Source organism: Capsicum annuum, chromosome 2 (assembly GCF_002878395.1).
Source record: "Capsicum annuum cultivar UCD-10X-F1 chromosome 2, UCD10Xv1.1, whole genome shotgun sequence".
NCBI classification, from domain to species: domain Eukaryota; kingdom Viridiplantae; phylum Streptophyta; class Magnoliopsida; order Solanales; family Solanaceae; genus Capsicum; species Capsicum annuum.
Window position 1 is genome coordinate 24986187 of NC_061112.1, and position 24616 is coordinate 25010802.

Sequence of the window (24616 nt, forward strand, 5' to 3'; positions counted from 1 at the left end):
TTCATGGATTCCTTTCATCCATGAAGCCCAAGAATCAAGTTTTAAATCTTGTATTGTGAATATTTTTTTGTGGATTGATTATGTTCATGTGATTATGGTTATATGATTCCCAAGTTGGAATATTTATGTGTTGTTTCATACTGTCGAGTCCTGGGGGTACTTGTACCTGACAATTTAGCTGTGTGCCTAGAGCCAGTATCATGTTTTCACGATACTCTCAGTCAAGCCATGATCCTTAGAATTAAATTAGTCTCATGACTCAGGAAAACTCAGTAAATTCAGTATTAGTCTAGTCCTACTCAGTAATCTCAGTGACCTTAGTGGTCTCAGTAATATCAGTACTCAGTAATCTTGGCAACTTCAGTATTCCCGAAAATTGCAGTAACTTCAGTACTCTCTCTCAGTCCTCAGATCTCAGTAGTATTCCATCAATTAACAGAATTTAGTGAACTCGTTCAAATCAGTTATAGAATATGATCAGTAACAGTTCAGTTCAGTATAATCAGTTTAGTGTCTATTCAGTTGGGAGTAAGATTCAGCACCGAGTGAACCTAGGGATGAGGACATACACTATCAGCCAGTAGAGGGTGTGATCCTTAGTAGCAATCCCTACATTCCAGAACTACGTAGCCAACGTAGGTTGAGATGTACCCCTATAAGTTTAGGGATTTATATATCTCATTTGAGTTTCCTACTAGGAGGGGTTGATGGAAGAGCTCTGTGTCAGAGAGAGTATACTCACAACTTGTCTTTACCCGTGGCACAATATTGACACCCTTCCTGTTGGGGTTACAGATTGGACCCCACCAGTTCAGTTTTGGGGCATGTCGATTAGATGATTACCTCCCACAGTCTTAGTTTCAGATCTAGTTTTAGTAATAAAACTCAGTTCAGTTATACAGAAATCTAGGACTGTCAGATACAGTCAAATCAGTACAATGCAGAACCCAGCTAGTTCCACCAGTATCAGAACTGTCTGATACTGTCACTCATGTTATTAGTATTCAGACTCAGTAATATTTACTATCACAAACTCAGTTAATAGTATATTAATTATATGAAACCCATGTTATCAGTATTCAATTTTATGACTGTCAGATACAGTCAATCAGACCAGTTCTTCATAATCCAAACAATTAGAAAAAGTTATTTATTTATTTTTAATATGACATTAGTTCCTCAGTATTCAGTAGACTCAGTCATTTAGTATCCCAGTATCAATACTCAGATATCAGTAAATCCATGTTATCAGAATTCATGAGTCAGCGTTATCACGATCTCAGTTACAATTATGTATTTATGTATGTATTCTCAATGTTCATCTTATACAGTCAGTTATTAGTGTTCATGTATATGAACCCTTGCATTTAGCCTACCTCACTTGCATACCAGTATATTCAACGTACTGATGCATTTGCACTATGATATTTTATATCATAGGTTTAGATGCACTAGCTCCCGAGCATTCTTAGTAGATCAAACGTTCAAAAGCCAGACTAGCAGTGAGTCCTCATCAATTGAGGATAGCATGATTATTTTATTAGTTTATTATTTTAGTAGTTCGGAGTTAGTTGGGGACATGTCCCATCAACTCCCCAAATTTCAGACAGTTTAGAGGCTTTCAAACTACGACATGTTTCAGATAGTTTATCTCTGTTTTGGGTGTTGTCATACCCCATTACAGACATTGTATTATATTCAGTATTAGTTCAGTTTTGAACCTTATGGCTTTACAACTTATATTCAGCATATTTACAATTTATTATTCAGTGTTCAATTACAAATATCAGTCATGGGTTAGCTTGTGGTCTTTCAGGGTCATGAGCACCCTGTAGCATTTCGGGTACCAGATTCAGGGCATTATAGATATATGGAAATGAACTATCTAACCACACCAAATTTGATGCACTGGATGCATGGTATATGTAGGATTTTCCATTTGAAGTTATTTCGATCAAATATGGGTCCAACACCTAAATTTCTAATTTTCAACTTTTTGACCAATATGGCAAAATAAGCTCTGGTGCATCGAGACCCGAACCAAAGGTCAACCTAGCCTAAAATCAATATTCTGGAGCTACTAGAAAATTAAAATTTGCATCCGAGGTTATTTCATTGTAGTTTTTTCCTGGTGGTCATTTAGAACAAACGAAGACTTCAAAATAAGGAATTGGCTCTAAAACCCAAACAAACTGCTCGGTAACCAAACTGTCATTTCTAGCAAGTCATAAATGACTTAGGGAAGATATGGAAAGGATATAACAGTGAAAATAAGTGAAAATACGACAAATGACTAAATGGGTCATTACAATATCCACTACTAAAGGAACTTTTATCCTAGAAAGTTAAGGATTAGGAAATACCTGAAGTCTCAAATAGGTGACGATACTGGGCCCGCTTCTCCCCCTTGATCTCCCATATGGAAGCAGTGCCTCTATTGAACCTTAAGTATAAGAATCTCCCTAGAGTGCAATCAGTCCATGTCACTAGATAAAATAAGACAGGCTCCTCTATAAAAGTCCAACGCTCATCCAACTAAACTGGGTCCCATCTAAGCACATGAGATGGATCGAGAATATATTGCTGCAACATAGAGACATGGAAAACTAGATGAACAACAGCTAACTATGGAGGTAGGGCTAAATCATAAACTACCTCACTAACTACGTGAAGAATCTAAAAAGGGCCAATATATCTGGGATTGAGCTTGCCCTTCCTCCTGAACCTCATCACACACTTCATGGGCAATATATGGTCACTAACTCCAAATCTCAAGGCACTAAGCCTACAATATGCATAGTCCTTCTGCCTACACTGAGCTTCTCTCATCCTATCCCAAATCACCCAGACTCTATCGAATGACTCCTAACGTAAATCAGTACCATAGAGACCTTAGAAGCCTCAAACTATCCAATTGAGAAATGACATCTCCCACAACACAAAGCCTCAAAAGGAACCATCTCAATACTCAAATTATAGCTGTTGTTATACACAAACTCTTTCAAGGATAAGTTCTTCTCCCACTGTCCTCCAAAATCCATGACGTAGGCTCGGAGCATGTCCTTAAGAACCTAAATAGTCTGCTCAAACTGACCATCGATCTATGGATGAAAGGTATACTTAGATCCACCTGGGTGCCCAACTCCTCCTGAAATGCCCTACAAAACATCAAAGTGAATACAAAACTGCGGTTTAAAATAATAGAAATAGGCACATACAAATGGACTATCTCTTAAACATAGACATGTGCTATCTCTCAGCATTGAAAAATATTTGAATAGGAATGAAATGTGTTGACTTGGTCAAATGATCCATAGTAACCTAAATACCATTAGAACCACGGGAAGTGTGAGGAAACCCACTAACAAAATCCATGGTAATCTATTCCCATTTATACTCAGGAATGGGTAACCTCTGAGTCAAACCACTTGGTCGCTGATGCTCGACCTTTACCTACTGATAACATAGGAAACAAGCTACAAAGTTTGCCACATCTCTTTTCATACCACTCCACCAATAATGCTATCTCATATTTTTATACATTTTGGTAATGTTGGGTTTAATAGAATATCTAGAATTGTGAACCTCATGCAAAATCAACTGAATCAAGTCATCAATCTATGAAACAAATTGTGGCCAACAAATCCAAAAATACCCTCTGATTCTATGGTGACCCTTTTAGACTCACCACTCAACACCTGATCTCAAAGGAAACAAAGCTTTCTGTCCTCAAATTACAGATCATGAATCTACTTAAACAATAAAGACCTCACCTCAACACTAGAAAGAATCCTCCCAGGGTCTAAAATATCATGGCTAACCTTAAACCATCAAGTTATATAAGGACTAAATATCCCATGCCAACGACCTTTGAGAAACTAATAGGCAAGCTAAGCTTCCCATACTCACTGCCTTCCAACTCAAGGCATCTGCTACTATATTTGACTTTGCTGGATGATACAAGATGGAAATATCATAGTCCTTAAGCAACTCTATCCATCTATGCTATCGAGAATTAAGTTCTTATTGGGTCATAAGGTGCTAAAGGCTGCGATGATCGATGAAAATCTCATAATACACACCATAAAGATAATTCCTCCAAATCATAAGCATGAAAACTATAGTCACCAACTCTAAATCATGAGTAGGGTAATTGCACTCATGTACCTTAAGCTGTCTAGAAGCATAGGCAATAACATGACCCTGCTGCATCAATACATAACCTAGACCAATACCAGAAACATCAAAAAACACCATGAATCCCTTACCCTCAACAGGAAGAACTAAAACAGGAGCTGAAGTAAGGAAATTCTTAAGCTTTATAAAGCTCGACCCACATTCCTCAGGCCATAAAAAAGGAACCTCCTTTCAAGTCAATCTGGTCATAGGTGCTAAATAGTAGCAAAACCCTTGAAAAATCATCTATAATAACCAGTCAAATCAATGAATCTATAAACCTTAGTCAGAGATATAGGTCTAGCCCAATCATAAATCACCTCAATCTTGTCTGGATCTATAATAATACCATTCTTAAACACCACATATCCAAGGAATGTCACTGACTAAAGCAAAAATTCACACTTGGAGAACTTGGAAAATAACATATGATCTCTCAAAGTTTGGAGCATGATCCTCAAATACCGCGCATGCTCCTCACTACTTCTTAAATACCTAAGGATGTCATTAATGAACACGATGATGAAGGAGTCCAAATAAGGCATGAACACTCAGTTCATCAAGTCCATGAATACTGCTGGGGCATTAGTCATTCCAAAAGACATTATTAAGAACTCATAATGACCATAATGGGGTCCTAAAAGCTATCTTTGGGACATCATTAACTGAATCCTCAACTGATGGTAACCAAATCTTAAATCAATCTTAAAAAACACTACCACACCCTAAACCTGGCCAAACAAATCATCAATGCAAGACATAAGATAACTATTCTTCACTATAACCTTATTAAGTTTCCTATAATCAATACACATACACATAGATCCATATTTCTTATTCATAAACCAAAAATGAGAACCCTATGGAGACACACTTGGTCTAATAAAACCCTTACCAAGAAGATTTTGAAGCTGAGAATTTAGTTCCTTAATCTTGGTAGGAGCCAGTCTCTAAAATAATAGAAAACTCAATCTTACGAACAGGGGGAATACCAAGTAAGTCGATAGAGAACACATCCGAAAACTCACAAATAATAGAAACATAGTTAAATGACAAACTCTCCACACTAGTATCATAAATATAAGTGAGGTAAGACTCATAACCCCTTAAAATAAGCTTCCTAGCACGAATAATAAACAATCCCTATCTATTTGTAACTAACTATTCCATGCTATACGTTTGGGGTATGGCAGAAATGGCTAAGATAACGGTCTTAGAAAAATAATTCATGACAGCATAATAGTGCGATAACCAGTCCATGGACAGATTCACATTAAAATTCACCATATCAAGAATAATAAGATCAGCATAAATCTCAACATCACTAACAGTCACAAAACATGATCTAAATACTCAATCTACTACTAAAAAATCACCCATGGGAGTAGATACGTGCAATAACATAGATAATAAATCACTAGTTAACTCTAACCATGGAACATAATAAGTAGAAACATAAAAATAAGTGGAACCCAAATCAAATAAAGCAACAACTGATAGGTGGCACACAAAAATTATACCTATAACTATAACATCTAAAGTCTCAGACTTGTGTTTAGAAAGTACTGCATACAACTGATCACACCCCCACTTGGATGGGCACCTAACCGACCTCCTATCTTGCTTTCATAAGATCCTTCTTGATTACCTTGGAAAACCCATCTACGACCTTGAGAGCTATTTATAGCTGAGGGTTGAATTTCTCTAATATGGGAAGCACCCTATGTGGAGACAATAATTGCACTACGACTAGGGCATTCGTGCACCAAATGATCAAAAGACCCATAGCTAAACCATTCTCCCAAAGCTGAAATTAAACCAATTGACCCAAAATAACCACCATGACTAGAATACCTAGAAGATGAACCCCTTAAAGACAGACCACTGCCCTAACCAGGGCAATAAATAACACTAGACTGGCCTCCATCAGTAATCTAAAGAACTACCTAAACTGGTTTGCTGGGCTAACTCTGAGGCTAATAAGATACATGTAGAGAATTCTCTTCATGAGAACTACTACCTCTGAATAGGGAACTACTATGGATCCCACTAAAACTACCCTGATATCTATCCCTCTTATCGTTTCCCCTTAGGCCTCATGATGTATCTTCTCTATCACCCTAGCATGATTTGAAACCTCTATTAAAGACCTACCCATAACAACTTAACTCTGATTAGACATATGGATGGAAGGCTCAACCCTCTAACAAAGCGATAAACTCTCTCATATCAGTATCTAGAATGAAAGTCTTATGTCTAGCCAACTCACAAAAATAAGCCTCATACTCTGCAGCTATCTTAGAACCCTGCTCCAATCTAGATAATTGATCCCTTAAATAATCTCTAAGTCTATGAGACATATAATTCTATGAGAATATCTCAAAGAACTTAGTCCATGACAAAGTAGAAGATCTAGCTAGCCTTAAATCCATATAACCTCTCCACGAATGATGTGCAGATAAGTCCAATTGAAATATAATGTAATCCACATCATGAGTCTCAACTAGGCCTAAATTTGAAAGCCTATCCTCATATGTAATCAGAAACACATATGCATCCTCGTATGGGGCATCAAAAAACCTAGGCGGAGCCAATCATAAGAATCTACCCAATATCTTCTGGTCCTTAGAAGACATAGCAAGCTGGGTAACCACTAGCTGAGCAACTATCAACTAAGAAACTACTAGTGCAAGAGGAACCTTAGCCCTGGAAGCTACAGTTATAGGCTAAATCCCCTCCTTAGTACCACTCTATTCAGCATATTGTGCACCATAAGATGACACAACACCAACTATCCCTAAAAGTTGAATCAACACATCTCTGAGCAAAAAAGAAGAAATAAATCTTGGTGGATCCTGGGCAGGTCCCTGGACCACCACTGGTTATGGCAAAAGAATCTCTGGCTCAAGTATAGAAATAAGGTTTGCGGAAGGCAGCCTATCTTGACCCCTAAATAAGGACACATCACAAGGCTGTTCATAACCTTTAGGCCATCCACAAACAAGAGTAGGATCCCAAGCTTGACCTCAGGACCCTTGTTTCATGCAGCAGTAATACGTGTCCTGGCCATCTGTGAAAGAGTAAAGTTAAGGGAGTACTTCTACAAACCAACTCAAAATCTTAGTACGATATAAATGAAAGAAGTGATAAACTCTTACAAATATCGCATAGCGTTTCGATAATAGGAAACAGACATCATCATTCTGATTCACAGGACTCTACTAGACATTTGCTCTTATACCAAAAATACTGGTGAAACCTGGCTTTGATACTAATTTGTCACAACCCAATTTATGAGTCATGATGGCACCTACTAAAACCCACCAGTAGGTAAGTCAAAACATAAACCAGAGCTAACGCAATGGGTCAATTTAGTAGGGAATTTCCCAACTTAGTAGGGAATTTCCCAACTTAGGTGGGAATATAAAACACACTTAAATAATATGTATTCATTGGGTATCCTAATGTAGTGACAAACCACGGTAGACACCATTTGTGCTATAGAAATCTAACACTTTCGATGCTTAAAACCATGAAAATATGCAAGTTTTTGAGGTTATTTTATTAGATATGACACATTTTGAGTATGTTTTGCAGGAAATCATATTTTGGATGCTAAGTTCATAAAAAATAAAAAAGGTATTTCTGGCTACTTATGGGAGCAAACATGGATGTTCGGGACACTTTTTCCCTTGTTTATGATCAAAACATGTACAAAAATTAAAGAAGGGCTGAAAAGATGACTCCCAACACTTGCTAAGTCAATATTTTGATCGCAAGTAATACATGTGGACTGCATGTGGGCAAAGAAAGTGTTAGAAGTCCAAAATCCTAAGACCTAACGTGCAGGATTTTTTGGCCCTGACACTTGCAATCACTACTTGCGCCCACCCTATAGGCCATAAGTACTACCTGTGTCCAGGGTCCAGGTGCAAGTAGGGACCATATGTGGCCACCGACCCTTTTTTCTCCTATTATGTTTGGTCTTTGATATTAGGGTTTCCTTATGTACTATAAATACCCCTTATGTGTTTTTAGTAGAAGTTACATACTTTTGATACTTATAAATATATTTTGATTTCAAGATTCGATTTTGATATTTGAACTCTCTTGTATTATAATACCCCATATTTTTTCATAGCTTGAAATTTGTCCCAAGAATGTTAGAAGCTTTCTTTGAAAGATGAATCCACTTTTGTACACATAGTATTTTTAAGATTTTTACTTTTTGTCACATGGAAAAATTGAATAAGCTTTCCATCGATACCAATTTCATCAAAACCTAACATCGAAAGAGAAAGTTATAGCCAAAATACAGAAGGCAGTAAAACCGCCCAGGTGCGATAGTGAGTCCGATGGACCGTCACCCACGACCGTCGCAGTGAGGCAGTGTGACTACCTTCTTCCGTAGATAGACGAACCAGGCCGACGGACCATTGTACTAGCGATGAACTATTGCTTAGGCTGTTGCAAAGGAAACAGTGAGGCCTTATTCTGCCTAGAAGCGACGGCCAAGACCGATGGACCATTGACCCAGTGAAGGACCATTGTACCCCACCATCACACCAAGATAGTAAGTTCCAGTTCTGGTCCCAGTGTGTCGGTCAGTCCGACGGACCCATGGCCCAGTGATGGACCATCGCACCCACCGTCATTGTTCTATTCAGTTATTTTAAAGACATCTCTAAAGGGGCTTTTTTGTCTTTTACCACCCGTTTATATACCTAGTTATATTTAAAAAAAGCTCAAAAATTTATTATCCATCTACAACAACAAAATTAGGGTTTTTCCTGTAAGATTAATCCCCAAGAACAAAATCCAAATCTTCTTTAAGAACTAAGAGATTCAAATTCTTCAAGTTCAAGAACTTTAAAAAACTCAACCCAAGTATGCAAAGTGTTCATTCACGGACTCCTTTCATCCATGAAGCCCAAGAATATCTTTTCAAAGTTCAATTATATGGATTTCTTTATGAATTTCATGTTGGGTTGGTTTTGTTCATGTTGATAATGAACAATTGAATTCTAATCCATGTTGGGTGCTAAATTTTATGTGGAATTGATTAGTATAAAGGTAGATTCGTGTGGACCTATGGTTAAACCCTTGGATAATGAAATTAGAGTTGAATCATGATGTTTATTTGTTATATAATATTGTCTACATATACTATGCCTACCATGTGTTTGATTAAATGCCTATGTGAAGCAAAAAAATGCCCAAGTAGTATGATCTTATGAAATCCCCATTTATGTACAAGCTTATGCATATCACATGTTTGATGAATTGCCTCAATAAATGAATTATGGATTGTGATGTTGGTCATGTATTCAAGAAAGTCATGCTTTGTCAGTTTCTTTTCATCGAGTCCTGGGAGTACTTGTACCCAACAATTTAGCTATATGCCTAGAGCCAGTGTCATATTTTCATGAAATCCTCAGTCAAGCCATGATCCATAGAACTCAGTAAGTCATAAGACTTAGGAAAGCTAATTCAGTAACCTCAGTAATCTCATAAACTCAGTCAGTTGTTAGATATCAGTAGTATTTTGTCAGTTAATGGAATTTAATAAACTCAGTCTATGTTCAAACCAGTTAATCATGTTCAGTGTCTATTCATATGGGAGTAGAAATTAGCACCGTGTAAACCCAAGAATGGGAACTCACCTGCCAGTAGAGGGTGTGATTCTTAGAAGCAATCCTTGCATTCCAGAACTACGTAGCCAGCGTAGGTTGAGGCATCATACCTACTAGTTGAGGGTAGATGAAGTGGCTTAAACTACTAGTTGAGGGTTCCCACAGTTCTCATTAAAGTAACCTACTAGATGAGGGTCACTCACATGTTGTCCTTACTAGTGGCGCGGTATTGACACCCTTCCAATCAGGGCACAGATTGGACCCCAATTCAGCTATAATGCATTATTTCGGGCATGTCGGCTAGATGACTATTTCCCACAGTTTCATGTTATAGAAGCTGGATGGTTAGATACAGTCAACTTAGATATAGTACGAAACTCAGCTAGTTTCATCAGATTCAGGACTATCAGATATAGTCACTTATATTATCAGTTATCAGAATTCAGTCATTAGTCATGTTAGTTATTAGTAAACTCATGTTATTATGATTTCAGATATACTTACTACGTATGCATGCATGTATTCTCATGTTCATATTAGTCAGTTAGCCAATATTGTTCATGCATATGAACCCTATGCGTTTAACCTACCTCATATGCATACCAGTATATTCAAAGTACTGGCACATTTATGCTATGGTGTCTTATACCATAGGTTTAGAGACATGAGCTCCAGAGCATCAGTAGATTCCAGTCTCAGCAGTCAGAGCTAGAAGTGAGTCCTTTTCTTTCGAGGACATGATCATTATTATCTCATTAGTTTATTTATTAGCTGGAGTTAATTGGGGATATGTCCCACCAACTCCTTATTCAGACCATCCAGTCAGTTAGAGGCTTTCCAGACTATCATGTTTATTTAGTTATTTCAGTTATTTTGGGTATTTCATACCCTACCCATATGTTATGATTTATTAGATCCTGTGTTAAAGTTTTGAACCTTATGGCCTTTCAGTTCATCTTTCTGCATTATACAGTATATAGGTACAAATATCAGTCATGGGTTAGCTTGTGGTCCTTCGGGGTCATGAGCACCGTATAGCATTCCAAGTACCATATTTGGGGTGTTACATGTATTAACTTTATTTGACTGATTCAGTTATGATTTAAGGTTTCCTACTTCTTATTATTATGATTTCATCTATGCTTTTAATCATGAATATTGTTGATTACTTCACAAGCATGAGTGGATAAAAACCCATAGCTAGGGTTTTGAAAACCCTAACAAATTGATGAAGTAGAGGAAGTTCTATCGTTGTTCTGAACCGACACCCATGCATGTATTGCTTTAACTTTAATTTACTAGTTTTCTTAATAGGTGAACCCGTTAGGATCCCGCTTAGTTTATTGCTACTTACTCAAAATGAGTAATGAATAGAAAAAGATAAAAACAACAGTAATTTAGAGTTTAACTGTTGATGCACTCCTCTAGGTTTTGTCTTAGTAAAATGGTTAGATTTCATCTAATAAATAGAGACTCAAAAGGTAATGGTTAGCTGGGATCAAGATAAGGGTAAGTAAGGTGACATCCTAAGACTTAAAAGGTAAAAGGTGAAATCCTTTTGCTCATCTAAATGACTATAAAAGGTACATAACTTATCGATTTGGCATGCAAGGTATTAGTTGGCTAAGCAAAGCACGATAAGCCTATAGAGTTGAGAAGCCAGGGGGAACACAATCCTAGTATTCACTCACGATTGATTGCAACCAAAGTTGATACTCATCACTTGTTCAACCTTGATACTCAAAACCCCTATTTACTTTTCCAGTTCCACCCATTTATTACAATAGTTGAGAGCCACAATTCCATATATTCTGTTGGGATTTGACCCCAAAATTTGTTGGGTTATGATATTTACGACGACCTTATCAACTTTTGAGAGAAGGTAAAGTTTGGACATCACTAATTTTGGCATAGTTGTCAAGGAATACGGTGTTGATTTGTGAATTAAAGTTGCTGTAGTTTTTAGGTTTTCATTTAAGTTTATGTTCATAGTTGGGCATACGCTGGTGTATGCCTAGCACACAGAGTAGAGACAATCCCTTAATCCTAGTGAATCCAAATCTAGAGAGGATTATACAAACACCTAGTAGGATGGTGGAACAAAAAAGAGATGATATTCTTAAAGAGGTTCATCATGTTATACCTCCCCCTCTTCCCAAAGGAGTACATGATATAGTTGATCGATAGACTGGTGAGCTTTTTTCTCAAGATGAAAATGAAAAGAATGAAATGGAAAAAGCTCAGTGGGTTGCTCGAGAAAGAGATAGCTATGCAAATATAAGAAGTAGACCACTGCGCAAAACTCAGTGGAAATCAGAATAGAGCTAGAGGTGCTCGTGTTTAAGTGATCCCATTATATTAATATGTGCAACAATATATAGATGTTGAAGAATATCTGAGATACATTGACCAGATAGAGATTAGAGACATTATTCCTCCCATTTTATCCCTAATCATCAAGTTTGACATCATGAGAGCAATGATCCAGCCTTAAATCTGAAGGGTGTATTTACGGGTTTGCCTATAGATAATGAAAATATACACATTGGTAATTTTATTGGAATCTACAATTCATATACCATTCTAGGGGTAAATCAGGAAGCACTTAGATAGAGGTTGTTCCCCTTCCCACTTATAGGAAAATCATCTTTATGGCTAGGGGAACTCCCAAGAGGCTTTATCACTACATAGAACAATTTGCACAAGCAATTATTAAATTTATTCTTTCCTTCATCCAGGATGTTGTATCTTAAGGATAAGATTTATAATTTTAGGCAGTTATAATTAGAATCTATGTATGAGGTATGGTTCAGGTTTAAGAAGAAGTTGAGTAAGGTGCCCAACCATCGGATGTCAGGGAGCTTATTGGAGATATTCTATAGGGTCTTGACCATCAGTTCTTGAGCCATGGAAGACACCATATCTAGAGGATCTTTTATGAGACTATGCTGGGAGGCAACTTCGAAGATGCTGGATTTGATCTCGCTTACCAATTGAGGGTGGCAAAATCAAGAAGCTGAGAGGGGATCTGGCACATATGATATTGGCGCCTCCTATGACCAAAAAGTAGTTAATGATTTAGCAGTTCAAGAAATTGCATTATTTAGAACTGATCTAGGGGTACTAGCAAAGCAGCTTGCAGCAGAAACCTCTGACAAAATGAATGCAGTAACAACACAAGGTTTAGCTTCAAGAGCTTATGAGTCAAAATTAGAGGAAGCAAATTATTTGGATCATTAGTTGGTGGGTTTCCAAGCCCAAAGGGCAAAAGAACCAAGGTTGGAACTACTATTACACATATAGAGACCGTAGTAGGAAGTGAATAGTGATCAAATGAAAAAGGATGACCACAGAGAAAAAGAAGAGAGGTACATTCCACCAGGCAGAAGAGATACAGAATTAAGAATAGAAAAAATGCTGACTAAGCTAGTGAAGGGTCAAGAAAATCAAGAGATCAACCTTAAGGAGATTTAGGCCAATATTTCAGGGTTAAACCAAAAGGTTGAATCTCATGCCACTGCTATCAAGAAGTTGGAGCACCAATTTAGGTAGATGTCAGTAACTCTGAACCAGAGTCAGCCAGGTACCTTTCTGAGCAATACTGTGTAGAATCTGAAAAATGATGGTCATGTTCTTTCTATTACCAAGAGGAGTGGTATCAATATGGATCCCACACTGCCTACTGCAAAAGCTTCTGTTGATAAAACGCTTATTGTGGAGCCATAAAAGGCAACATATGGTGATGATGTAGTTGCTAAGGAAAAAGGTAAAGGTCCAGTTGTTGAGTAGGAAATAAAGATAGATTTTGAGAACACCCTCACCTTTTTCTCAATGACTAAAGCAGAAAAGAGAGAAAGGAAAATTCAAGCAATTTACTGAGATGTTGTGAGAGTTAAGCTTGAATATTTCTCTTCTTGAGGCATTGGAGCAAATCACTAGATACACCAGGTTTATGAAGCAATTGGTCACAAAGAAAAAGGAGCTATGTTTGCGGATTTTGATGGCTTGCAACATTGTAGTGCAATCACTACAAGGTCTTTGGCTTAGAAAAAATATGACCCTGGAGCATTTACTATACCATGTACTATTGGATCATCTCAAATTTCTAGAGCCTTATGTGACTTAGGAGCCAACATAAATTTGATGTAGCTGGACATATTCAAGTAAATGGGTTTGAACCCTATGCAACGGACTTTAATGTGACTACTGATGGCTGGCTGCATGGTGAAGAAACCTATTGGAATTTTGTTTGATGTGATTGTGAGAGTGGAAAAGTTCATCTTCCTGACTGACTTTGTCATTCTAGACTATGAGGTTTATACCAAGATGCCCATCATATTGGGAAGACCATTTATGGCTACAGGTAGAGCGATGGTTGACATAGAGAAAGGAGAGTTAAAATTTAGAGTCAATGATGAGAAGGCCACATTCAACATCCAAAAGTTAATAAAGTATCCTACCGACATGAGGGTGGTGTCGGTGATCAATTTTATTGATGACCCAAGAGGGTACTGTTATGGGTATCTTGATGAATTATGAGTAATCAAGATACTATCATCGTGCTGTGATGTTAAATCAAGTGCTGTATGGGAGGCAACTTATCGGCTTGTTGTTGAAGTCTGAGTAACCAACACAACCACATTGTGCTACGATGTTAAATCAAGCACTGAGTGGGCGGCAAGCCACTATTTTACTGTTCACATTTTTGTTATTTTCTTTTGGTAGGGTTTTAGCTTATGGACTTGTGCAGGATACGGTAAATTAATGTATTCATCAATTTCCAGATAAGGGGATGGTGTGATTAACCCATCATGGTCACGAGTCCCACACGAGATAGGTAAGTTGAGCAATAAATTTAAAAGTAAATAATTTGAGGATAAAAAATGGAAAGTTATGGACTCTAGCACCTAATTATAATTTTAGAAACATAAACTTAGATTATGATACCATAAGTAGCTAGAAAAATATATAAGAGCCAAGTCCAGATTGAAGGAAAGCATGCCAAAATTTTTGGCCCTGCACTTGCATCCTATACGTGCTGGCTGCAGGTGGCACTTCCACCCACTTTCTGGCTGCATATGGCAGGCGCAAGTAGCTACCGTGTCTAGGTCATGTGTGGGAACAAATTTTAATTAAAATTTTGGGCCCACAAATACTTATATAATACCTAAAACAGCTCCCCATCTATATTTAAACATCCCTAGCCTCATTCTAACTCATCCAAATCCTCAAAACTTTACTTTTCTCTTTGAATTCAAACTTCCCTATTAAAACATACGTTAACCCCAAACATAAGTAAAGGCTAAATTGACACTTGTTTGAGATACCAACTTGTCCCAATACACTAAAAACATTTTCCAACTTTTATTTTGCTCGAGTTCTTCTTTGTTCACTTCGGTTCATCATAAAAGAGGTAACTTTCTCGTCTTCTAATGGTTATGTATTAATTTATTAATTGTATAAACAAGTTGATATGCGTATTCCCATGCAAAATATATAGATTCTATCAAGCTTTTATGTAGGAGCCTTGAAGTAACTTAAACTCATAATCTGGGGCCTTATTTTGAATTGGATTCTAAGGTTAGGCCCTAACTGAAAGTTGATCTTGAAGGAGTAGAGTAATACCATAAGTTGATCATTTTTAGTTTTTCTTGAAAATCATGATTCTTTATAGGTGTGTGCACATTGGACTTGTTGAGATTTCAAACATGTGATAGGGGTGTGAAAATTATGGTAAAAATTGAATTTTTTGAATTTTGAGTTTTTTTCAACTTTTGGTATCCCTCATTTTAGTTGGAAACTAACGACTGGTTTTTCAGGTACATATGGAACCTAAAGCTACAAAGAAAATTAAGGACAATACCTCAAGGAGATGGGAAGATTCTCCCAAGCCTAGTGGTTTAGTAGAGGAGTACCCAATGTAATGATGTCGAGACACTGTAGTTGGGGTGACACATAAAGTTACTAGAGGGTAGATTCTCAAGGCTGCTTAGGATGTTGCAGCCCAACCAATGATGAAGTCAGCTTGAATATCACCGCCTACACTCTTTCAATAGATGATGAGGAGGAGGTCGAGATAAATTCAGAGTCTAATCCACAGGTTACAACTCAAGCCCCCAATCTGAGGAGGGGTCCCAAGATTTATCTGAGGATGCTGAGTAGGAGGAGTCATCAACGGTACCCCAGTCCAAAAAGAGTACCACCAAACATGTACAATAGTAAGATGTACCCTATTCTTAAGAGGGTACTGAGTAGGCTTCCCTTGATGCACCATTATAGCAGGGGTAGAGTCCTACACCCATACACGCCTCAGAGGTACCTCTTGATGAGAAAAATATTAGGTGTTGGGTAGAGGGGATGCAAGAGATATTTGATAGGGATATTTGTTTTACAAAGGACAAATTACCTAAGAGGCATATTTATAAGGAGTGTCAGATTAATCTATCTGATTTTAGTAGAGTGACAAAGTTTGGACTTTATTTGATTGAGATTAGTTTGAATGGATGACTAGACCACTTGGTTCCTACAGAAAGGCTATGGTACATGAGTTTTTTACAACATATCAAGCTATAGTAGTTCTTATTTTACTTAGATTTCTAATACTGATTAGGAATATAAAGCAACCATAACTTAATCATACACTTATAAGAGGGGTCAGAGTTGATCTGTCAATAGAGACTATTCGTTGTGTCATTTTTATCCTAATTATATTACTTTTGCATCTACAACTGAGTGCGACTATAGACAAAGATCCATATGTGATTGACAAATTATGCGAGAGGCTAAGAGCAGATGAGAGAGGGTTAAGATGGATAGGTGGATAACCAACTATATTTCACGTTTGGGTGATTCTACCCCATGGATTGAGGGTAATGGTGTGATCAAGAAGGGACTATTGACATTTGAGGCTAAGTTTTAGTGGTTACTGATAAGATATTAACTGTTCCCCACTGCTTCAAATAATTTTTTGAATTAAGAGGGAGCAACCCTGGTTTCTAGTATGATGGTCCGATATTCTATTAATCTTAAAACAGGTAGCGGTAAGATGGGAGGCCACACAAGAGATGTACTGTCTGAACTATGTGCTGACTTCTAGTCACATCTTGATGAGTTTTACAAATGGGTTACAACCCAATTTACAAAGATAGGTGCCAGATCTAGCCCAAATGAGTAAAGATTCTGATATATTACGATCAGAGGTACACTCTCTCACAAAGAGCCATGTAGAAGCCACTCCCTAATTTATACCCCCAGTGGTCTAGATATCACTTCTACACATATCGAGAAAGTTTAAATTATTCATAGAGGATAATGAGGAGGTCCCAGTAATTGGGGATAGAAGAGGTCACATAGGAGACTTGCAGAATCCTTATATGCCATATGACCAGGCCATTAAAAGGGTCAGATATGATTTCATGAAGGCTATAGTCATTTAGAAGAAGAGGCATATAGATATAGTCGTGGGTGTATCCTCTAGTAGTGCACCACCACCACCACCACCTCCTCTACCAGCTGATATGCCCCCATCTAGGGATGCTCATGACCGGGCACTTAGTACATCCCAGGTATGTTCTTACCATCCTTTGTTTTGTATTATTTTTACACATTGAGGACAATATATAATTTTTTTGCTGCGGTGGAGTATACTATAGTCACTATAGGTTTTTGTTGCCGTTCTTCTCTTTCTCTCGAATGCGGTATGGTTGTAGAACTAACATATTCAGATAATTTATGTCATAATATTTTTGGTTTTTTTTTGTGTTGTGTTTTTGTGTAATTAGGAGATTTTTAAGTATTTAGTAAAGTTATCATGTTTTATGGATTTTTGAGAAAAATGATGCCCCTCCAAAATTTGTGTTTTAGAACTATGTGAATGTATATATGTGTGAACATTGTAGATCTTGTTATAGCATTAGAATTAGGGACATGATAATCACTTTCTAATAATTGCATGAACCAGATAGGTAGTAGCTTTTAATGTTGACTCTGTGCCATGTGTGTGAGATGCTACTTAGTTTCCTTTGTGTGTTAAATCCAAAACTTGCCTGGTTAATATTGCCGAGGTTTTATGATAGTCGATTAGGATAGGATCATAGGCCATTTTCGAGTTTAGTGCACTTTTAGCCTAAATGAACTTTCATGTGTGAAATAATATCCCTTGATGCCTATTTTGAGCTTTATAGCCTATTTTTCTTGTTTTACCTATTCTCCTTCAAATTTATATTATAATGAACATATTTTGGCCTTGGTTCTCCTTGGACAATGTATACCTCAACTCAGGCAAAATGCCTAAGTTGAGGGTGCTATCATAACGGTGTGTAGTGTAAAGTAGATATGTAGTAGGGTAAAATAAGAGAAAAAGTTAGTAGGGATGGGTGTGGTAGAGAAAGAAGGAAAAAAATTGTGAAAAAGTATAAAGAAAGAATAAAAGAGCACACCCAACTTAAATGTGCAATAAAGAATAAAAAGGGAGAAATAAGGTTGGAACAAAAGAAAATTGCCTAGTAAGTGAAACCACAATGTTAGTGTAGTGACAAAGCGGCTTAGTCACTTGATATGTCCATATGTACCATACCATCCCCCCAACCCTATATCACAGGCCAAGAAAAGTCCTATAGTGATCCTAACTTGACTTTTCGAAATCTAAGGTAAGGAAAATAAGGGCAAGCCAATGGTATTCGATGCACATTGATTGGAACTTCTCTTTTGAGTGTAAATGACTCTTGAATTTCCCTGCATTGACATGCATGATTTTATATGAGTGAGTGAGACTTTTTTGTTGTGAGGGCACATGAGTCATAATTTCTAGCTATTTTCTCTTTTCGGGTAGTGTAATTTGTACATATACGTGATTGTCTGTTGCTAATGTAATGCCAAAGCTTGATTGCTTTGTGTCACATTGTTGTTCTTTATTAATACACACAATTGGTTTTTTAAGTATTAATCTTGGAGAGGGTGATGATCTTGAGATTAAATTTAATGATCGACTGCCATAGGTACCTTATGTTTTATTGCTTGAGGACATGCAACGTTATAAGTTGAGGGTATTGATGTTCTCTAGAAATATAGCACTTAAGATGCTTAAACTTGAAAAATATGCATGTAATTAAGTCTATTTTGTTATATTTAATGAGTTTTTGGAGTGTTTTATAGGAAATTAGGTTTTGGATGCTAAATTCAAGAAAAAGATGAAAAGTGATTTTTTCGCTATTTATGGGAGAAATTATGGTTGTTCGTGACACTTTCCAACTTGCTCGTGACAAAAATATGTGAGGGAATTGAAAAATAGCTGAAATGATGACTCCTGACACTTGATAAATCAACATTCGGACTATATGTATTATATGTGGAATCGCATGTGGACAAAGCATGTGTCAGAATTGCAAAATCCTGGGAGCTAACCTGCAGAAAATTTTGGTTTGGCACTTGTGGTTGCTACTTTCTCCTACCCTGCAGGCCGCAAGTACTACCTGCACCCAAGGACAAGGCACATGTAGCGACCATAAGTAGCCACCGTCCTCAACTTTTCCTGATCATTCACAATCATTTCCTAGGATTTCTATGTATCAATATTACACTAATATAATGTTTTAAGTCTTATTATACATGGTTAATTAAGATTTTTCTATTTTAGTTAGGATTTGATTTCTAGAGTTGCTTATAATCTATAAATTCCCTTTAGGCTTTATATTCAGGATTTATTAAGAAAAACACATACACATATTTATTGATTGAGAAGGAGGCCCTTTTTGGGACAAGTTCTGAAACATTTTGTTGTTCTTAGTTTTTTATTCAATTTAAGACTTTAGGATTTATTATTTTATTATTGTGAGATTGATTTTGTATTTTTATCTGTGGATTCCATGATTTATTTGATAACCATGCGCGACTAATTCCCTGAGCTAGGGTTGTGGGTACCCTAGCGGATTAATGAAGTAGAGGAAGTGCCAAGTCATTCTAGATAAAGATTCTTGCATGTATTGGATTTTCTTCATTCTTATTGATATCTTAGCGGTGGCCAACATTGAGATCCCACCTATATTATTGCTACTTACTCCAAAAGAGAAGTAGTGACTAGGAAAAAAAGATCACAACAATAATTTGAAGTTTAACTATCGATCCACGCTACTGGGTATTATCTAAGTAAGATGGTTAGGTGTCATCTAATAACTAGAGACTCAAAATGTAATAGTTAACTGGGATCAAGATAATGGTTAATAAGGTGACATCCCGAGACTTAAAAGGTAAAGGTTGAAATCTGTTAGCTTGTCTAAAAGACTATTGATGGTATCATAACTTATCAATTATACATGCAAGATATTGGAATAGTTTGATAGTGCACGATAAGTGTACTGAGTTGAGAAGATATGGGGAACACAAGACTATTGTTCATCATAGATTGTTTACAACCAAAATCAACCAAGCCTCGTTACTGTTAGCTAGTTACTACAAAATCCCCCATTTTACTTTCCCGTATGGCCTGGTGATTTCAGCTAGTTTGAGACAGATTTTTGGCCTATTCCCTATGGAATCACATCCGACTTGTTTGTTTACTATATTTTTACAGTGACCACTTTATCCTTCTAAGTAGGGGTAGTTTGGACATCACTAAATTTTTGTGCCGTTCCTAGGAAATATGGTTTCAGAATTCTTGATTGAAGTTGTTGGAGTTATCAAGTTTTATTTTATTTTCTTTTGTTTGTTTTATTTCTTACTCTTTCTAAGATGACAACCTAGCTAGAGGAAGTATGGATTGATTATGTCTCTTTATTTATTAATTCTTTTTCTTTTGATATGGTGCATTACTGTAGGAGTGTGATAAACATATTGTTGGAACATAATGAGAACATTCTTGACACATTGGCACTTCTGGAAAAAAGAAGACAAGATTGTATTCAAAGGGTTAATATGTTTGGATTGGATATCTACCACTTATAAGTATATTTGGAAGCCAAAGCTACTACGTGTAACATCCAGAAACCTAATGGGTGGTGTAAGACTAAAAGAATTCTAAAAAGATAACTCGAGGAGCTAAAATTAGACGAGTCTAAAATTGCTCATGCTCTTATGGATATTATCACTATTAAGGATAGCATACTAGAGTTATGTGAGGATTTAAACAATACTGCAAATCATGAGTTGGGGGTATATTGGACCTCATTCTAAGATTATATTTGGGTAGTTAGATCTTGGTCGAGCCATTTGAGCCAAAAGAAAAGTGCAAGGAGGAGGAAACATACGTCTGTTTTCTTGAATTTGCTGAACCAGAATTAAAGAACTACATTCCTCACATAAGGGAAAAGAAGTACAATATGCCACATCTATTTCTTAGGTCCTATAGTTTTATACTTCTTCCGTATGAGCATAATGGGAAATCAAAAAAAATGTTTAGGGGTGCAGTTCATAAGTTCAAAGTGGAAAGAGAAATTTGAAGGCCAACTCTTTGTTTACCTTGATAAAGTTTGAGTAATCCAGGTGCCCATGGGCTTGTTGAGGAAGTCTGAGTACCCAACAAAGTCTTGTAATGCCGCGACGTGAAATAAGAAGCTCTTTGGGAGGCAACCCAAGGTATTTTGTTATATGTATTCATATTTGCATAATTGACGTCAGATTTCTGAACCTATGGTGCCACAGGTATATTCCTAACTCTCTTTTTTTGTAGAGGTTTGATGCATTGGGGATAACACATGATTTTAAGTTGGGGGTGGGGCTATTTGTAGGTTTTGATGTCTTCTTGGGGTTTTTGTTGCTGTGTCTCTTTTCCCCGGAGTGTTATTCCTAGTAGAGTCAACATCTTTAGGCATATTGTGTTTTTTCATTATGTTTTGTATTTAACTAGGAGAAAACTAAGTATCTAAGGTAGTTGACAATTGATAAAGATGATACCCCATTAAACTGTGTGTATGTATATATATGTGACTGTTGTGAATCTTTTTATGGAATTAGGATTAGGGACATGATAATCACTTTCTAACAAATTGCATAAATTGGATAGATAGTAATTTGTAATGTTGACTCTGTTCCATTTGTGTGTGAGATGCTACTTGAAGTTAAATTTAAGAAGATGACTTGTAGTAATGATGATTTTGAGAGTGATGACTGGATTGCATAAGAGCTCCAAGATATAGTGCAATAGTTTAGCACAGATTTTCATTATCATCAGTAGGAAAGAAGAAAGACCAAAGAGCAGTCATCATCCTATGTTCTATTGGGGCTTATAGTATTAATCGGGCTCTATGTGATTCGAGAGCAAGAATAGATGTAATGCCATTGGTGATACATGGTGACCTTGTTAATTTGGAGGAAGCTGTAGGTATTATTGCATGTCAATCGATTTGAGAATCGGGTACTCAATTAACAAAAAGAACTTTTCATATCGGAGAAGTATTCATAAGGGTACTGCAGAACATGTATGAGCACCACCTAATGGAAAAATAAAATTCAATAAAGATTTGGTTCATTCGACATGTACATGTCATAGGCATCCCACCTTTTTATGTTCTATAGACTTGTATTTAACTATTGAGAGTGAATATATTCTACATAATGTGAATATTCCACCTAAAAGTTTTCGTTTAGTTCAAAACGATCAATATATAGAATCAGAACAAGTAATTGTTGAGATTCGTGTAGGATAATAGTGGGACAAAATTTGATTATGCCCAAACTACCCCTCCTTAAAAGGATAAAGCGGTCACTGTCAAAATTTAGTAACTCAACTAGGTTGAGGTCGATACCACAGGGAATAGGCCATAAATCTATCTCGAATTTGTTGAAATCACCAGGCACTGCGGAAAAGTAAAAAAGGGGATTGTACTAAATAGATAAAAGTAATGAGGTTTGGTTAATTTTGGTTGTAAGAAATCTAAGACGAACACTAGGCTTGTGTTCCCCATGGCTTCTCAACTCAGTAGACTTATTGTGCATTGTCGAACTAATCCAATATCTTGCATGCAGAATTGATAATTTATGTACCATCAACAATTTTTTGGATGAGTTGACAAATTTCACCCTTTACCTTTTGAGTCTTAGGATATAGCCTTACTAACCCTTATCTTGATCCCAGTTAAATATTACCTTTTGTGTCTCTAGTTATTTGATGGAAGCTAACCATCTTACTTAGATAATACCTAGTATCCTGGATCGATAGTTAAACATCAAATTAATATTGTCATCTTTTCCTAGCCACTACTCCTTTTTTTCGACTAAGTAGCAATAATCTTGGCGGGATCTTAATGTTGGCTACCGTTAAGAAATCAATAAGAAGGAAGAAAGACCATACATGCATGAATATTTATCTAGAATGACTTGGCATTTCCTCTACTTTGTTAATCCTCTAGGGTCTCCACAAGCCTAGCTAAGGGAATTAGCTGCTCATAGTTATAAGATCAATCATGGAATCCACAAACCAAATTATAAAATCAATCTCACAATAATAAAAGAAAAAATCCCAAATTCTTAAATTGAATAGCAAACTATGAACATTAAGATGTTTTAGAACTTGGCCCCAAAGAGGCCTCCTTCTCAATTAATCAATATGTGTATGAATTTTTTCTGAATGAATCCTGAATGGAAAGTCTAAAGGGTATATATAGATTACAATAAACCCTAGAAATAAAATCCAAACTAAAATAGCAAAACCTAATTAACCATACATAATAATATTTAAAAATATCATAGGAATGTAATTGGGATACATAAAACCCTAGGAAATGATTTTGGAATAATCCAGAAAAGTTGAGGTTGGTGGCACTTTAACTAATCCCAGGCAATGGTAGCCTAGTCTTCACCTACGTCACCAACCAAGTATGATAAAATTTCTACATTCATAAATTTACAAGTAAGGGGAAAGGGTGATCAATCCATCATGGTCACGAGTCCCACATGGGATAGGTAAGTTGATTAATAAATTGAAAAGTTGAATTTTTAGGATGAAAAATACAAAGCTGTGGACTCTGGCACCTAATCAAACTTTTGGTACCATAAATTGAGGTTACAGGACCCGAATTAGATGGAAAAATATCAAAGAGCCATGTATGGATTGCAGAAAAGTGGGCCAATTTTTTTGGTTTTGCACTTACGCCCTGCACATGTTGGCCACAGGTGGTACTTGCGCCCCTTGCCTGGCCGCATATGGATGGCGTAAGTAGTTGCCACAACTAGGTCATGAGTGGGCCCAAATTTTGATTAAAAATTTTGGCCCATCAATAGTTATATAAGACCTAAAACACCCCCCCCCCCATATTTAAACATCTCTAGCCTCATTCAAACTCATCCAAATCCTTAAAACATCACTTTTCTCTTCAAATTCAAACTTTCCTCTTAAAACATAAACTAACTCCACACTTAAGTAATGACACTTGTTTAAGATACCAAATTTTCCCAATATGCTAAAAACAAGTTCCAACTTTGATTTTGCTTGAGTTCTTCTTTATTCACTTTCGGCTCATCATAAACGAGGTAACTTTCCCGGCTCCTAATGGTTATGTATTGATTTATTTATTATATAAACAAGTTGATATGTGTATTCCCATGCAAAATATATAGATTCTATCATTATGCACCAGGATGCTTAGGCTGTTGCAGCCTAGCCAAGGATGAAGTTTTCTTGGATGTAACCCCCCACACTCCTCCACCAGATAATGATGATGTTAAGGATGAGACTTATTCTTAGTCTATTCCACAGGTTACAACTTAGGACCCTAGTCTGAGAAGGGGTCCCAGGATTCATCGAAGGATACTGAGCAGGAGGATTCATTAATGGTACCCTATTCTGAGGAGGATACCACATGTATTTACAATAGGAA